Source organism: Amblyomma americanum, chromosome 2, assembly GCF_052857255.1.
Source record: "Amblyomma americanum isolate KBUSLIRL-KWMA chromosome 2, ASM5285725v1, whole genome shotgun sequence".
In the NCBI taxonomy this organism is placed as follows: domain Eukaryota; kingdom Metazoa; phylum Arthropoda; class Arachnida; order Ixodida; family Ixodidae; genus Amblyomma; species Amblyomma americanum.
The window spans coordinates 58,333,034-58,349,260 of NC_135498.1; positions in this window are offsets into that span (position 1 = coordinate 58,333,034).

The window sequence follows — 16,227 nt, forward strand, 5'->3', positions numbered from 1 at the left end:
CTAACCTATTCCTTCTTGTTCAAAAAACGTAAAACTCAGTACTTTAAAAAACTGCACATTCCTTAGTAGGACGTTCTTGCGGGATAGTTGGATCATGGTTCTAGAAATGTTATATTGTGCCAAAGACGAGGACAAACGCAACAAAGACCCACAAACTGCGCACGTGACGTTTTGTGCGTTCTTGGTTGCCTATGTCCTCGTATTTTGCGCAGTTTTAATCTTTCGGCACATTCATAAGGCTTTTTTTAAAGAAAGAAGGTTTCAGGGGTCCTTCTGTTTGTTTTAACCTTGCTCTGTTGTACATGTTTGGGCTGAATACTAATATTTAGTTCTGCCGGCCTGCCTGCCTGTCGTCTGTCGTCTGTCGTCTGTCGTCAGTCGTCTGTCGTCAGTCGTCAGTCGTCAGTCGTCTGTCGTCAGTCGTCAGTCGTCTGTCGTCTGTCGTCTGACGTCTGTCTGTCTGTCTGTCTGTTGCTGCGAGGAAGAAAGAAAGGAAAGTGGACAGGCCTGCCCACTGGCTCAAGCCGAGCCACAATCGCTACCACGTGCAGATAGAAGTCGACAGGATAGCAAAGACGCGCTAAAGACAAGGCTGATCCCGGACGATACCTGGCCAACCGGTGGAAGGAGTGAAGCATCCTTCAAACTCACCGCCACCTTTTCAAAAATAAGTCCAACTTCCAACCTACCTAGATGCAACCGCCAAGGCCGAGATCAAATCCTGCGACTTCGTGTGCAGTGACAGAGTGCTCTTACCAGCCGCAGGTGAAAAAATGGTATGTTTTCACGCCCGTTACAAACAACAGCAAGCTTACAAAGGCAAGAGCAAATATCTTTTTTTTCTATGGCTTGTTTAGCAGGTTTCCTCACTTTACTTTACTGAGCGCTTTGACTTTACATAGTGACTTTATTTTCGTGCAACTGTCTTTTCTCCTTCATCTTTTTCTCCCCTCACCCCTTTCCCCCCGTGCAGGGTAGCAAAGCAGCTATTCGTCTGGTTAACATCCCTGCCTTTCCTCCTCCTCCTCTCCTCCTCACCACTTCATCACATTATGCCATATAGTGCATTAAGAAAAGCCAATAACACGTGGCTGATTCATGATATGCCAGTTGGTCACACCATTGAAGAGTCTAAACATGAACTGGCTTGCATTTGAGTAAAAAGGCAACAGACTCCACCCTAGCGTACTGAGTTTTAGGGGCAGGTATGCTGTCCCAGTTTCGATGTAGATTTCGATCACAAAATGCACGAAATGCTGACTCTTGGCAATTGGGTGTATTCCCACAGCTAAGCATAGTAACCTCATGCAGTTACCAAAGGTAGGCGGCTTTTAAATATGGAGCCGGAGGCTTTGAGCTTAGTATATACAGGATATTGAGACCTGTGTTCAAATCTTCGTAAGTGCTGGAACTTCGCATGTTTTGAAGAGGGAATTTGTTTCCGTTTCGAATCACGAGTAGTCGGTATTTTTAGTAGAATAAAAAAAACATACCAGCATCTGATCTGCATCACAAAAAAATATGCCGGGCAGAATCGTCACAATGTCTACTTCGCTCGTTTCTATGTGCTCCCGATTTCCTTACTTTGCTTAAATTCCTCGACAGCGCAAGTGCCGAGATTTAGCAGTCAAGCAGAAGCAACAATTGGAAACAAAGTATTTCGAGTCATTAAGCAAATTAAGTGCCATTTTAATTTTCTCAAATATATAAAACTGGAAAAGCCGCCTTGCGGTCCATCACATTCCAGTTCTTTTTGTTCTCAATGAAAGAGAATGTGTAGCAATATAGGTAGACTGAAATCTGTGGAATACTTTCCATGACAACGCGTTCAAGAGAAACGTGAGTGCCCGACTGTAATAGCTCCCTCTACCCGGCCGGCTCTCTGGTTCCTCCTTTCATATTCTGAATCTTATCAGGCCAGTGACATAGCGTTTGGAATAAAAAGGTTCCAGTACATTAATACATCATGTGCAGATTTTTCACATTATAAAGTTTCCTCCAGATTGTTGCGTGACCGTTCGCTTTCCGTCAATTGTTAATGATTTTCTCCGTCTCTTACTGAAGATGTTGAAACCAAAGTCCTAACATTGTGCGCCTCAATTACCATGTTTTGAGTCATAACGGGAATATATGAGGACCCCATATAAACTGCATGATTGTTCAACGAGAGAGAAATTTTTCCTGTGGATTGTTGGCATATGCATTCCACAAAAACGTGTGAATGGGGCAAATTTTTGTCCAGGGGCGAAAACTGACACTTTCCCAGACTGTATCACAATGGGAATGCTGTCGTTTTCTAACCTATTCCTTCTTGTTCAAAAAACGTAAAACTCAGTGCTTTAAAATACTGCACATTCATTAGTAGGACGTTCTTGCGGGATAGTTGGATCATGGTTCTAGAAATGTTAAAATTGTGCCAAAGACGAGGACAAACGCAACAAAGACCCACAAACTGCGCACGTGTAGTTTTGTGCGTTCTTGGTTGCCTATGTCCTCGTATTTTGCGCAGTTTTAATCTTTCGGCACATTCATAAGGACGTTTTTCAAGAAAGAAGGTTTCAGGGGTCCTTCTGCTTGTTTTAACCTTGCTCTGTTGTACATATTTGGGCTGAATACTAATATTTAGTTCTTCCTGCCTGCCTGCCTGCCTGCCTGTCGCCGGTCGTCTGTCGTCTGCCGTCTGCCGCTTGTCGTCTGTCGTCAGTCGTCAGTCGTCTGTCGTCTGTCGTCTGTCAGCAGTCGTCTGTCCTCTGTCGTCTGTCGTCTGTCGTCTGTCTGTCTGTCTCTGTCTGTCTGTCTGTTGCTGCAAGAAAGAAAGGAAAGTGGACAGGCCTGCCCACTGGCTCAAGCCGAGCCACAATCGCTACCACGTGCAGATAGAAGTCGACAGGATAGCAAAGACGCGCTAAAGACAAGGCCGATCCCGCCAGCGGGCCAACCAGTGGCGGGAGTGAAGCATCCTTCAAACTCTCCGCCACCTTTCCAAAGATAAGTCCAACTTCCAACCTACCTAGATGCAACCGCCAAGGCCGAGATCAAATCCTGCGACTTCGTGTGCAGTGATAGAGTGCTCTTACCAGCCGCGGGTGAAAAAAAAGGTATGTTTTCACGCCCGTTACAAACAACAGCAAGCTTACAAAGGGAAGAGCAAATATCTTTTTTTTTCTATGGCTTGTTTAGCAGGTTTCCTCACCACTTTACTTTACTGAGCGCTTTGACTTTACATAGTGACTTTATTTTCGTGCAACTGTCTTTTCTCCTTCATCTTTTTCTCCCCTCACCCCTTTCCCCCCGTGCAGGGTAGCAAAGCAGTTATTCGTCTGGTTAACATCCCTGCCTTTCCTCCTCCTCTCCTCCTCACCACTTCATCACATTATGCCATATAGTGCTTTAAGAAAAGCCAATAACACGTGGCTGATTCATGATATGCCAGTTGGCCACACCATTGAAGAGTCTAAACATGAACTGGCTTGCATTCGAGTAAAAAGGGAGCAGACTCCACTCTAGCATACTGAGTTTTAGGGGCAGGTGTGCTATCCCAGTTTCGATGTAGATTTCGATCACAAATGCACGAAATGCTGACTCTTGGCAATTGGGTGTATTCCCACAGCTAAGCATAGTAACCTCATGCCGTTACCAAAGGTAGGCGGCTTTTAAATATGGAGCCGGAGGCTTTGAGGTTAGTATATACAGGATATTGAGACCTGTGTTCAAATCTTCGTAAGTGCTGGAACTTCGCATGTTTTGAAGAGGGAATTTGTTTCAGTTTCGAATCACGAGTAGTCTGTATTTTTAGTAGAATAAAAAAACATACCAGCATCTGATCTGCATCACAAAGAAAGATGCCGGGCAGAATCGTCACAATGTCTACTTCTCTCGTTTCTATGTGCTCCCGATTTCCTTACTTTGCTTAAATTCCTCGACAGCGCAAGTGCCGAGATTTAGCAGTCAAGCAGAAGCAACAATTGGAAACAAAGTATTTCGAGTCATTAAGCAAATTAAGTGCCATTTTAATTTTCTCAAATATATAAAACTGGAAAAGCCGCCTTGCGGTCCATCACATTCCAGTTCTTTTTGTTCTCAATGAAAGAGAATGTGTAGCAATATTGGTAGACTGAAATCTGTGGAATACTTTCCATGAGAACGCGTTCAAGAGAAACGTGTGTGCCCGACTGTAATAGCTCCCTCTACCCGGCCGGCTCTCTGGTTCCTCCTTTCATATTCTGAATCTTATCAGGCCAGTGACAGCGTTTGGAATATAAAGGTTCAAGTACATTATTACATCATGTGCAGATTTTTCACATTATAAAGTTTCCTCCAGATTGTTGCGTGACCGTTCGCTTTCCGACAATTGTTAATGATTTTCTCCGTCTCTTACTGAAGATATTGCAACCAAAGTCCTAACATGTGCGCCTCAATTACCATGTTTTGAGTCATAACGGGAATATATGAGGACCCCATATAAACTGCATGATTGTTCAACGAGAGAGAAATTTTTCCTGTGGATTGTTGGCATATGCATTCCACAAAAACGTGTGAATGGGGCAAATTTCTGTCCAGGGGCGAAAACTGACACTTTCCCAGACTCTATCACAATGGGACTGCTGTCGTTTTCTAACCTATTCCTTCTTGTTCAAAAAACGTAAAACTCAGTACTTTAAAAAACTGCACATTCATTAGTAGGACGTTCTTGCGGGATAGTTGGATCATGGTTCTAGAAATGTTAAAATTGTGCCAAAGACGAGGACAAACGCAACAAAGACCCACAAACTGCGCACGTGTAGTTTTGTGCGTTCTTGGTTGCCTATGTCCTCGTATTTTGCGCAGTTTTAATCTTTCGGCACATTCATAAGGACTTTTTTCAAGAAAGAAGGTTTCAGGGGTCCTTCTGTTTGTTTTAACCTTGCCCTGTTGTACATATTTGGGCTGAATACTAATATTTAGTTCTGCCTGCCTGCCTGCCTGCCTGTCGCCTGTCGTCTCTCGTCTGTCGTCTGCCGTCTGTCGTCAGTCGTCAGTCGTCAGTCGACTGTCGTCTGTCGTCTGTCGTCTGTCGTCTGTCGTCTGTCAGCAGTCGTCTGTCCTATGTCGTCTGTCGTCTGTCGTCTGTCGTCTGTCTGTCTGTCTGTCTCTGTCTGTCTGTCTGTTGCTGCAAGGAAGAAAGGAAAGTGGACAGGCCTGCCCACTGGCTCAAGCCGAGCCACAATCGCTACCACGTGCAGATAGAAGTCGACAGGATAGCAAAGACGCGCTAAAGACAAGGCCGATCCCGCCAGCGGGCCAACCAGTGGCGGGAGTGAAGCATCCTTCAAACTCTCCGCCACCTTTCCAAAGATAAGTCCAACTTCCAACCTACCTAGATGCAACCGCCAAGGCCGAGATCAAATCCTGCGACTTCGTGTGCAGTGATACAGTGCTCTTACCAGCTGCGGGTGAAAAAATGGTGTGTTTTCACGCCCGTTACAAACAACAGCAAGCTTACAAAGGCAAGAGCAAATATCTTTTTTTTCTATGGCTTGTTTAGCAGGTTTTTTCACCACTTTACTTTACTGAGCGCTTTGACTTTACATAGTGACTTTATTTTCGTGCAACTGTCTTTTCTCCTTCATCTTTTTCTCCCCTCACCCCTTTCCCCCCGTGCAGTCTAGCAAAGCAGCTATTCGTCTGGTTAACATCCCTGCCTTTCCTCCTCCTCTCCTCCTCACCACTTCATCACATTATGCCATATAGTGCATTAAGAAAAGCCAATAACACGTGGCTGATTCATGATATGCCAGTTGGCCACACCATTGAAGAGTCTAAACATGAACTGGCTTGCATTGGAGTAAAAAGGGAGCAGACTCCACTCTAGCGTACTGAGTTTTAGGGGCCGGTGTGCTATCCCAGTTTCGATGTAGATTTCGATCACAAAATGCACGAAATGCTGACTCTTGGCAATTGGGTGTATTCCCACAGCTAAGCATAGTAACCTCATGCAGTTACCAAAGGTAGGCGGCTTTTAAATATGGAGCCGGAGGCTTTGAGGTTAGTATATACAGGATATTGAGACCTGTGTTCAAATCTTCGTAAGTGCTGGAACTTCGCATGTTTTGAAGAGGGAATTTGTTTCAGTTTCGAATCACGAGTAGTCTGTATTTTTAGTAGAATAAAAAAACATACCAGCATCTGATCTGCATCACAAAAAAATATGCCGGGCAGAATCGTCACAATGTCTACTTCTCTCGTTTCTATGTGCTCCCGATTTCCTTACTTTGCTTAAATTCCTCGACAGCGCAAGTGCCGAGATTTAGCAGTCAAGCAGAAGCAACAATTGGAAACAAAGTATTTCGAGTCATTGCGGTCCATCACATTCCAGTTCTTTTTGTTCTCAATGAAAGAGAATGTGTAGCAATATAGGTAGACTGAAATCTGTGGAATACTCTCCATGAGAACGCGTTCAAGAGAAACGTGAGTGCCCGACTGTAATAGCTCCCTCTACCCGGGCGGCTCTCTGGTTCCTCCTTTCATAATCTTAATCTTATCAGGCCAGTGACTTAGCGTTTGGAATATAAAGGTTCCAGTACATTAATACATCATGTGCAGATTTTTCACATTATAAAGTTTCCTCCAGACTGTTGCGTGACCGTTCGCTTTCCGACAATTGTTAATGATTTTGTCCGTCTCTTACTGAAGATGTTGAAACCAAAGTCCTAACATTGTTTGTGCGCCTCAATTACCATGTTTTGAGTCATAACGGGAATATATGAAGACCCCATATAAACTGCATGATTGTTCAACGAGAGAGAAATTTTTCCTGTGGATTGTTGGCATATGCATTCCACAGAAACGTGTGAATGGGGCAAATTTCTGTCCAGGGGCGAAAACTGACACTTTCCCAGACTGTATCACAATGGGACTGCTGTCGTTTTCTAACCTATTCCTTCTTGTTCAAAAAACGTGAAACTGAGTACTTTAAAAAACTGCACATTCATTAGTGGGACGTTCTCGCGGGATAGTTGGATCATGGTTCTAGTAATGTTAAAATTGTGCCAAAGACGAGGACAAACGCAACAAAGACCCACAAACTGCGCACGTGATGTTTTGTGCGTTCTTGGTTGCCTATGTCCTCTTATTTTGCGCAGTTTTAATCTTTCGGCACATTCATAAGGACTTTTTTCAAGAAAGAAGGCTTCAGGGGTCCTTCTGATTGTTTTAACCTTGCTCTGTTGTACATATTTGGGCTGAATACTAATATTTAGTTCTGCCTGCCTGCCTGCCTGTCGTCTGTCGTCTGTAGTCTGTCGTCAGTCGTCAGTCGTCTGTCGTCTGTCGGCAGTCGTCTGTCGTCTGTCGTCTGTTGTCTGTCGTCTGTCGTCTGTCTGTCTGTCTGTCTGTCTGTCTGTCTGTCTGTCTGTTGCTGCAAGGAAGAAAGAAAGGAAAGTGGACAGGCCTGCCCACTGGCTCAAGCCGAGCCACAATCGCTACCACGTGCGGATAGAAGTCGACAGGATAGCAAAGACGCGCTAAAGACAAGGCCGATCCCGGAGGTAGTGCAATACCGGGCCAACCGGTGGAAGGAGTGAAGCATCCTTCAAACTCTCCGCCACCTTTCCAAAAATAAGTCCAACTTCCAACCTACCTAGATGCAACCGCCAAGGCCGAGATCAAATCCTGCAACTTCGTGTGCAGTGACAGAGTGCTCTTACCAGCCGGGGGTGAAAAAATGGTATATTTTCACGCCCGTTACAAACAACTGCAAGCTTACAAAGGCAAGAGCAATTATCTTTTTTTTCTATGGCTTGTTTAGCAGGTTTTCTCACCACTTTACTTTACTGAGCGCTTTGACTTTACATAGTGACTTTATTTTCGTGCAACTGTCTTTTCTCCTTCATCTTTTTCTCCCCTCACCCCTTTCCCCCCGTGCAGGGTAGCAAAGCAGCTATTCTTCTGGTTAACATCCCTGCCTTTCCTCCTCCTCTCCTCCTCACCACTTCATCACATTATGCCATATAGTGCATTAAGAAAAGCAAATAACACGTGGCTGATTCATGATATGCCAGTTGGCCACACCATTGAAGAGTCTAAACATGAACTGGCTTGCATTGGAGTAAAAAGGGAGCAGACTCCACTCTAGCGTACTGAGTTTTAGGGGCAGGTGTGCTGTCCCAGTTTCGATGTAGATTTCGATCACAAAATGCACGAAATGCTGACTCTTGGCAATTGGGTGTATTCCCACAGCTAAGCATAGTAACCTCATGCAGTTACCAAAGGTAGGCGGCTTTTAAATATGGAGCCGGAGGCTTTGAGGTTAGTATATACTGGATATTGAGACCTGTGTTCAAATCTTCGTAAGTGCTGGAACTTCGCATGTTTTGAAGAGGGAATTTGTTTCAGTTTCGAATCACGAGTAGTCTGTATTTTTTAGTAGAATAAAAAAACATACCAGCATCTGATCTGCATCACAAAGAAAGATGCCGGGCAGAATCGTCACAATGTCTACTCTCGTTTCTATGTGCTCCCGATTTCCTTACTTTGCTTAAATTCCTCGACAGCGCAAGTGCCGAGATTTAGCAGTCAAGCAGAAGCAACAATTGGAAACAAAATATTTCGAGTCATTAAGCAAATTAAGTGCCATTTTAATTTTCTCAAATATATAAAACTGGAAAAGCCGCCTTGCGGTCCATCACATTCCAGTTCTTTTTGTTCTCAATGAAAGAGAATGTGTAGCAATATTGGTAGACTGAAATCTGTGGAATACTTTCCATGAGAACGCGTTCAAGAGAAACGTGAGTGCCCGACTGTAATAGCTCCCTCTACCCGGCCGGCTCTCTGGTTCCTCCTTTCATATTCTGAATCTTATCAGGCCAGTGACAGCGTTTGGAATATAAAGGTTCAAGTACATTAATACATCATGTGCAGATTTTTCACATTATAAAGTTTCCTCCAGATTGTTGCGTGACCCTTCGCTTTCCGACAATTGTTAATGATTTTCTCCGTCTCTTACTGAAGATGTTGAAACCAAAGTCCTAACATGTGCGCCTCAATTACCATGTTTTGAGTCATAACGGGAATATATGAGGACCCCATATAAACTGCATGATTGTTCAACGAGAGAGAAATTTTTCCTGTGGATTGTTGGCATATGCATTCCACAAAAACGTGTGAATGGGGCAAATTTCTGTCCAGGGGCGAAAACTGACACTTTCCCAGACTCTATCACAATGGGACTGCTGTCGTTTTCTAACCTATTCCTTCTTGTTCAAAAAACGTAAAACTCAGTACTTTAAAAAACTGCACATTCATTAGTAGGACGTTCTTGCGGGATAGTTGGATCATGGTTCTAGAAATGTTAAAATTGTGCCAAAGACGAGGACAAACGCAACAAAGACCCACAAACTGCGCACGTGTAGTTTTGTGCGTTCTTGGTTGCCTATGTCCTCGTATTTTGCGCAGTTTTAATCTTTCGGCACATTAATAAGGACTTTTTTCAAGAAAGAAGGTTTCAGGGGTCCTTCTGTTTGTTTTAACCTTGCTCTGTTGTACATATTTGGGCTGAATACTAATATTTAGTTCTGCCTGCCTGCCTGCCTGCCTGTCGCCTGTCGTCTCTCGTCTGTCGTCTGCCGTCTGCCGTCTGTCGTCAGTCGTCAGTCGTCAGTCGTCAGTCGTCTGTCGTCTGTCGTCTGTCAGCAGTCGTTTGTCCTATGTCGTCTGTCGTCTGTCGTCTGTCGTCTGTCTGTCTGTCTGTTGCTGCAAGGAAGAAAGAAAGGAAAGTGGACAGGCCTGCCCAGTGGCTCAAGCCGAGCCACAATCGCTACCACGTGCAGATAGAAGTCGACAGGATAGCAAAGACGCGCTAAAGACAAGGCCGATCCCGCCACCGGGCCAACCAGTGGCGGGAGTGAAGCATCCTTCAAACTCTCCGCCACCTTTCCAAAGATAAGTCCAAATTCCAACCTACCTAGATGCAACCGCCAAGGCCGAGATCAAATCCTGCGACTTCGTGTGCAGTGATAGAGTGCTCTTACCAGCCGCGGGTGAAAAAATGGTATGTTTTCACGCCCGTTACAAACAACAGCAAGCTTACAAAGGCAAGAGCAAATATCTTTTTTTTCTATGGCTTGTTTAGCAGGTTTCCTCACTTTACTTTACTGAGCGCTTTGACTTTACATAGTGACTTTATTTTCGTGCAACTGTCTTTTCTCCTTCATCTTTTTCTCCCCTCACCTCTTTCCCCCCGTGCAGTCTAGCAAAGCAGTTATTCGTCTGGTTAACATCCCTGCCTTTCCTCCTCTCCTCCTCACCACTTCATCACATTATGCCATATAGTGCATTAAGAAAAGCCAATAACAGGTTGCTGATTCATGATATGCCAGTTGGCCACACCATTGAAGAGTCTAAACATGAACTGGCTTGCATTGGAGTAAAAAGGGAGCAGACTCCACTCTAGCGTACTGAGTTTTAGGGGCAGGTGTGCTATCCCAGTTTCGATGTAGATTTCGATCACAAAATGCACGAAATGCTGACTCTTGGCAATTGGGTGTATTCCCACAGCTAAGCATAGTAACCTCATGCAGTTACCAAAGGTAGGCGGCTTTTAAATATGTAGCCGGAGGCTTTGAGGTTAGTATATACAGGATATTGAGACCTGTGTTCAAATCTTCGTAAGTGCTGGAACTTCGCATGTTTTGAAGAGGGAATTTGTTTCAGTTTCGAATCACGAGTAGTCTGTATTTTTAGTAGAATAAAAAAACATACCAGCCTATGATCTGCATCACAAAGAAATATGCCGGGCAGAATCGTCACAATGTCTACTTCTCTCGTTTCTATGTGCTCCCGATTTCCTTACTTTGCTTAAATTCCTCGACAGCGCAAGTGCCGAGATTTAGCAGTCAAGCAGAAGCAACAATTGGAAACAAAGTATTTCGAGTCATTGCCGTCCATCACATTCCAGTTCTTTTTGTTCTCAATCAAAGAGAATGTGTAGCATATATAGGTAGACTGAAATCTGTGGAATACTCTCCATGAGAACGCGTTCAAGAGAAACGTGAGTGCCCGACTGTAATAGCTCCCTCTACCCGGGCGGCTCTCTGGTTCCTCCTTTCATAATATGAATCTTATCAGGCCAGTGACTTAGCGTTTGGAATATAAAGGTTCCAGTACAATAATACATCATGTGCAGATTTTTCACATTAAAAAGTTTCCTCCAGACTGTTGCGTGACCGTTCGCTTTCCGACAATTGTTAATGATTTTGTCCGTCTCTTACTGAAGATGTTGAAACCAAAGTCCTAACATTGTTTGTGCGCCTCAATTACCATGTTTTGAGTCATAACGGGAATATATGAGGACCCCATATAAACTGCATGATTGTTCAACGAGAGAGAAATTTTTCCTGTGGATTGTTGGCATATGCATTCCACAAAAACGTGTGAATGGGGCAAATTTCTGTCCTGGGGCGAAAACTGACTTTTCGAGACTGTGTCACAATGGGACTGCTGTCGTTTTCTAACCTATTCCTTCTTGTTCAAAAAACGTAAAACTCAGTACTTTAAAAACTGAACATTCATTAGTAGGACGTTCTTGCGGGATAGTTGGATCATGGTTCTAGAAATGTTAAAATTGTGCCAAAGACGAGGACAAACGCAACAAAGACCCACAAACTGCGCACGTGATGTTTTGTGCTTTCTTGGTTGCCTATGTCCTCGTATTTTGCGCAGTTTTAATCTTTCGGCACATTCGTAAGGAGTTTTTTCAAGAAAGAAGGTTTCAGGGGTCCTTCTTCTTGTTTTAACCTTGCTCTGTTGTACATATTTGGGCTGAATACTAATATTTAGTTTTCTGCCTGCCTGCCTGCCTGCCTGTCGTCAGTCGTCAGTCGTCAGTCGTCAGTCGTCTGTCGTCTGTCGTCTGTCGTCTGTCGTCTGTCGTCTGTCTGTCTGTCTGTTGCTGCAAGGAAGAAAGAAAGGAAAGTGGACAGGCCTGCCCACTGGCTCAAGCCGAGCCACAATCGCTACCACGTGCAGATAGAAGTCGACAGGATAGCAAAGACGCGCTAAAGACGGCCGATCCCGGAGGTAGTGCAATACCGCGCCAACCGGTGGCGGGAGTGAAGCATCCTTCAAACTTCCAACCTACCTAGATGCAACCGCCAAGGCCAAGATCAAATCCTGCGACTTCGTGTGCAGTGACAGAGTGCTCTTACCAGCCGCGGGTGAAAAAATTGTATGTTTTCACGCCCGTTACAAACAACAGCAAGCTTACGAAGGCAAGAGCAAATGTCTTTTTTTTCTATGGCTTGTTTAGCAGGTTTCCTCACCAGTTTACTTTACTGAGCGCTTTGACTTTACATAGTGACTTTATTTTCGTGCAACTGTCTTTTCTCCTTCATCTTTTTCTCCCCTCACCCCTTTCCCCCCGTGCAGGGTAGCAAAGCAGCTATTCGTCTGGTTAACATCCCTGCCTTTCCTCCTCGTCTCCTCCTCACCACTTCATCACATTATGCCATATAGTGCATTAAGAAAAGCCAATAACACCTGGCTGATTCATGATATGCCAGTTGGCCACACCATTGAAGAGTCTAAACATGAACTGGCTTGCATTGGAGTAAAAAGGGAGCAGACTCCACTCTAGCGTACTGAGTTTTAGGGGCGGGTGTGCTGTCCCAGATTCGATGTTGATTTCGATCACAAAATGCACGAAATGCTGACTCTTGGCAATTGGGTGTATTCCCACAGCTAAGCGTAGTAAACTCATGCAGTTACCAAAGGTAGGCGGCTTTTAAATATGGAGCCGGAGGCTTTGAGGTTAGTATATACAGGATATTGAGACCTGTGACCAAATCTTCGTAAGTGCTGGAACTTCGCATGTTTTGAAGAGGGAATTTGTTTCAGTTTCGAATCACGAGTAGTCTGTATTTTTAGTAGAATAAAAAAACATACCAGCTTCTGATCTGCATCACAAAGAAATATGCCGGGCAGAATCGTCACAATGTCTACTTCTCTCGTTGCTATGTGCTCCCGATTTCCTTACTTTGCTTAAAAGAAATATGCCGGGCAGAATCGTCACAATGTCTACTTCTCTCGTTGCTATGTGCTCCCGATTTCCTTACTTTGCTTAAATTCCTCGACGGCGCAAGTGCCGAGATTTAGCAGTCAAGCAGAAGCAACAATTGGAAACAAAGTATTTCGAGTCATTGCGGTCCATCACATTCCAGTTCTTTTTGTTCTCAATGAAAGAGAATGTGTAGCAATATAGGTAGACTGAAATCTGTGGAATACTCTCCATGAGAACGCGTTCAAGAGAAACGTGAGTGCCCGACTGTAATAGCTCCCTCTACCCGGCCGGCTCTCTGGTTCCTCCTTTCATATTCTGAATCTTATCAGGCCAGTGACTTAGCGTTTGGAATATAAAGGTTTTAGTACATTAATACATCATGTGCAGATTTTTCACATTATAAAGTTTCCTCCAGACTGTTGCGTGACCGTTCGCTTTCCGACAATTGGTAATGATTTTGTCCGTCTCTTACTGAAGATGTTTGTGCGCCTCAATTACCATGTTTTGAGTCATAACGGGAATATATGAGGACCCCATATAAACTGCATGATTGTTCAACGAGAGAGAAATTTTTCCTGTGGATTGTTGGCATATGCATTCCACAAAAACATGTGAAATGGGGCAAATTTCTGTCCAGGGGCGAAAACTGACACTTTCCCAGACTGTATCACAATGGGACTGCTGTCGTTTTCTAACCTATTCCTTGTTGTTCAAAAAACGTAAAACTCAGTACTTTAAAAAACTGCACATTCCTTAGTAGGACGTTCTTGCGGGATAGTTGGATCATGGTTCTAGAAATGTTAAAATTGTGCCAAAGACGAGGACAAACGCAACAAAGACCCACAAACTGCGCACGTGATGTTTTGTGCGTTCTTGGTTGCCTTTGTCCTCGTATTTTGCGCAGTTTTAATCTTTCGGCACATTCATAAGGCCTTTTTTAAAGAAAGAAGGTTTCAGGGGTCCTTCTGTTTGTTTTAACCTTGCTCTGTTGTACATATTTGGGCTGAATACTAATATTTAGTTCTGCCTGCCTGCCTGCCTGCCTGCCTGTCGTCTGTCGTCTGTCGTCTGTTGTCTGTCGTCTGTCGTCTGTCTGTCTGTCTGTCTGTCTCTGTCTGTCTGTCTGTCTGTCTGTCTGTTGCTGCAAGGAAGAAAGAAAGGAAAGTGGACAGGCCTGCCCACTGGCTCAAGCCGAGCCACAATCGCTACCACGTGCAGATAAAAGTCGACAGGATAGCAAAGACGCGCTAAAGACAAGGCCGATCCCGGAGGTAGTGCAATACCGGGCCAACCGGTGGCGGGAGTGAAGCATCCTTCAAACTCTCCGCCACCTTTCCAAAAATAAGTCCAACTTCCAACCTACCTAGATGCAACCGCCAAGACCGAGATCAAATCCTGCAACTTCGTGTGCAGTGACAGAGTGCTCTTACCAGCCGGGGGTGAAAAAATGGTATGTTTTCACGCCCGTTACAAACAACAGCAAGCTTACAAAGGCAAGAGCAATTATCTTTTTTTTTCTATGGCTTGTTTAGCAGGTTTCCTCACCACTTTACTTTACTGAGCGCTTTGACTTTACATAGTGACTTTATTTTCGTGCAACTGTCTTTTCTCCTTCATCTTTTTCTCCCCTCACCCCTTTCCCCCCGTGCAGGGTAGCAAAGCAGCTATTCGTCTGGTTAACATCCCTGCCTTTCCTCCTCCTCTCCTCCTCACCACTTCATCACATTATGCCATATAGTGCATTAAGAAAAGCCAATAACACGTGGCTGATTCATGATATGCCAGTTGGCCACACCATTGAAGAGTCTAAACATGAACTGGCTTGCATTGGAGTAAAAAGGGAGCAGACTCCACTCTAGCGTACTGAGTTTTACGGGCAGGTGTGCTGTCCCAGTTTCGATGTAGATTTCGATCACAAAATGCACGAAATGCTGACTCTTGGCAATTGGGTGTATTCCCACAGCTAAGCATAGTAACCTCATGCAGTTACCAAAGGTAGGCGGCTTTTAAATATGGAGCCGGAGGCTTTGAGGTTAGTATATACAGGATATTGAGACCTGTGTTCAAATCTTCGTAAGTGCTTAAACTTCGCATGTTTTGAAGAGGGAATTTGTTCCCGTTTCGAATCACGAGTAGTCGGTATTTTTAGTAGAATAAAAAAACATACCAGCATCTGATCTGCATCACAAAGAAATATGCCGGGCAGAATCGTCACAATGTCTACTTCTCTCGTTTCTATGTGCTCCCGATTTCCTTACTTTGCTTAAATTCCTCGACAGCGCAAGTGCCGAGATTTAGCAGTCAAGCAGAAGCAACAATTGGAAACAAAGTATTTCGAGTCATTGCGGTCCATCACATTCCAGTTCTTTTTGTTCTCAATGAAAGAGAATGTGTAGCAATATAGGTAGACTGAAATCTATGGAATACTTTCCATGAGAACGCGTTCAAGAGAAACGTGAGTGCCCGACTGTAATAGCTCCCTCTACCCGGCCGGCTCTCTGGTTCCTCCTTTCATATTCTGCATCTTATCAGGCCAGTGACTTAGCGTTTGGAATATAAAGGTTCCAGTACAATAATACATCATGTGCAGATTTTTCACATTATAAAGTTTCCTCCCGACTGTTGCGTGACCGTTCGCTTTCCGACAATTGTTAATGATTTTGTCCGTCTCTTACTGAAGATGTTGAAACCAAAGTCCTAACATTGTTTGTGCGCCTCAATTACCATGTTTTGAGTCATAACGGGAATATATGAGGACCCCATATAAACTGCATGATTGTTCAACGAGAGAGAAATTTTTCCTGTGGACTGTTGGCATATGCATTCCACAAAAACGTGTGAATGGGGCAAATTCCTGTCCAGGGGCGAAAACTGACTTTCCCAGATTGTAAAACAATGGGACTGCTGTCGTTTTCTAACCTATTCCTTCTTGTTCAAAAAACGTAAAACTCAGTACTTTAAAAAACTGCACATTCATTTGTAGGACGTTCTTGCGGGATAGTTGGATCATGGTTTTAGAAATGTTAAAATTGTGCCAAAGACGAGGACAAACGCAACAAAGATCCACAAACTGCGCACGTGATGTTTTGTGCGTTCTTGGTTGCCTATGTCCTCGTATTTTGCGCAGTTTTAATCTTTCGGCACATTCATAAGGACTTCCCAAGCAGCACGCCAATATCGGGCCACCGTTGGCA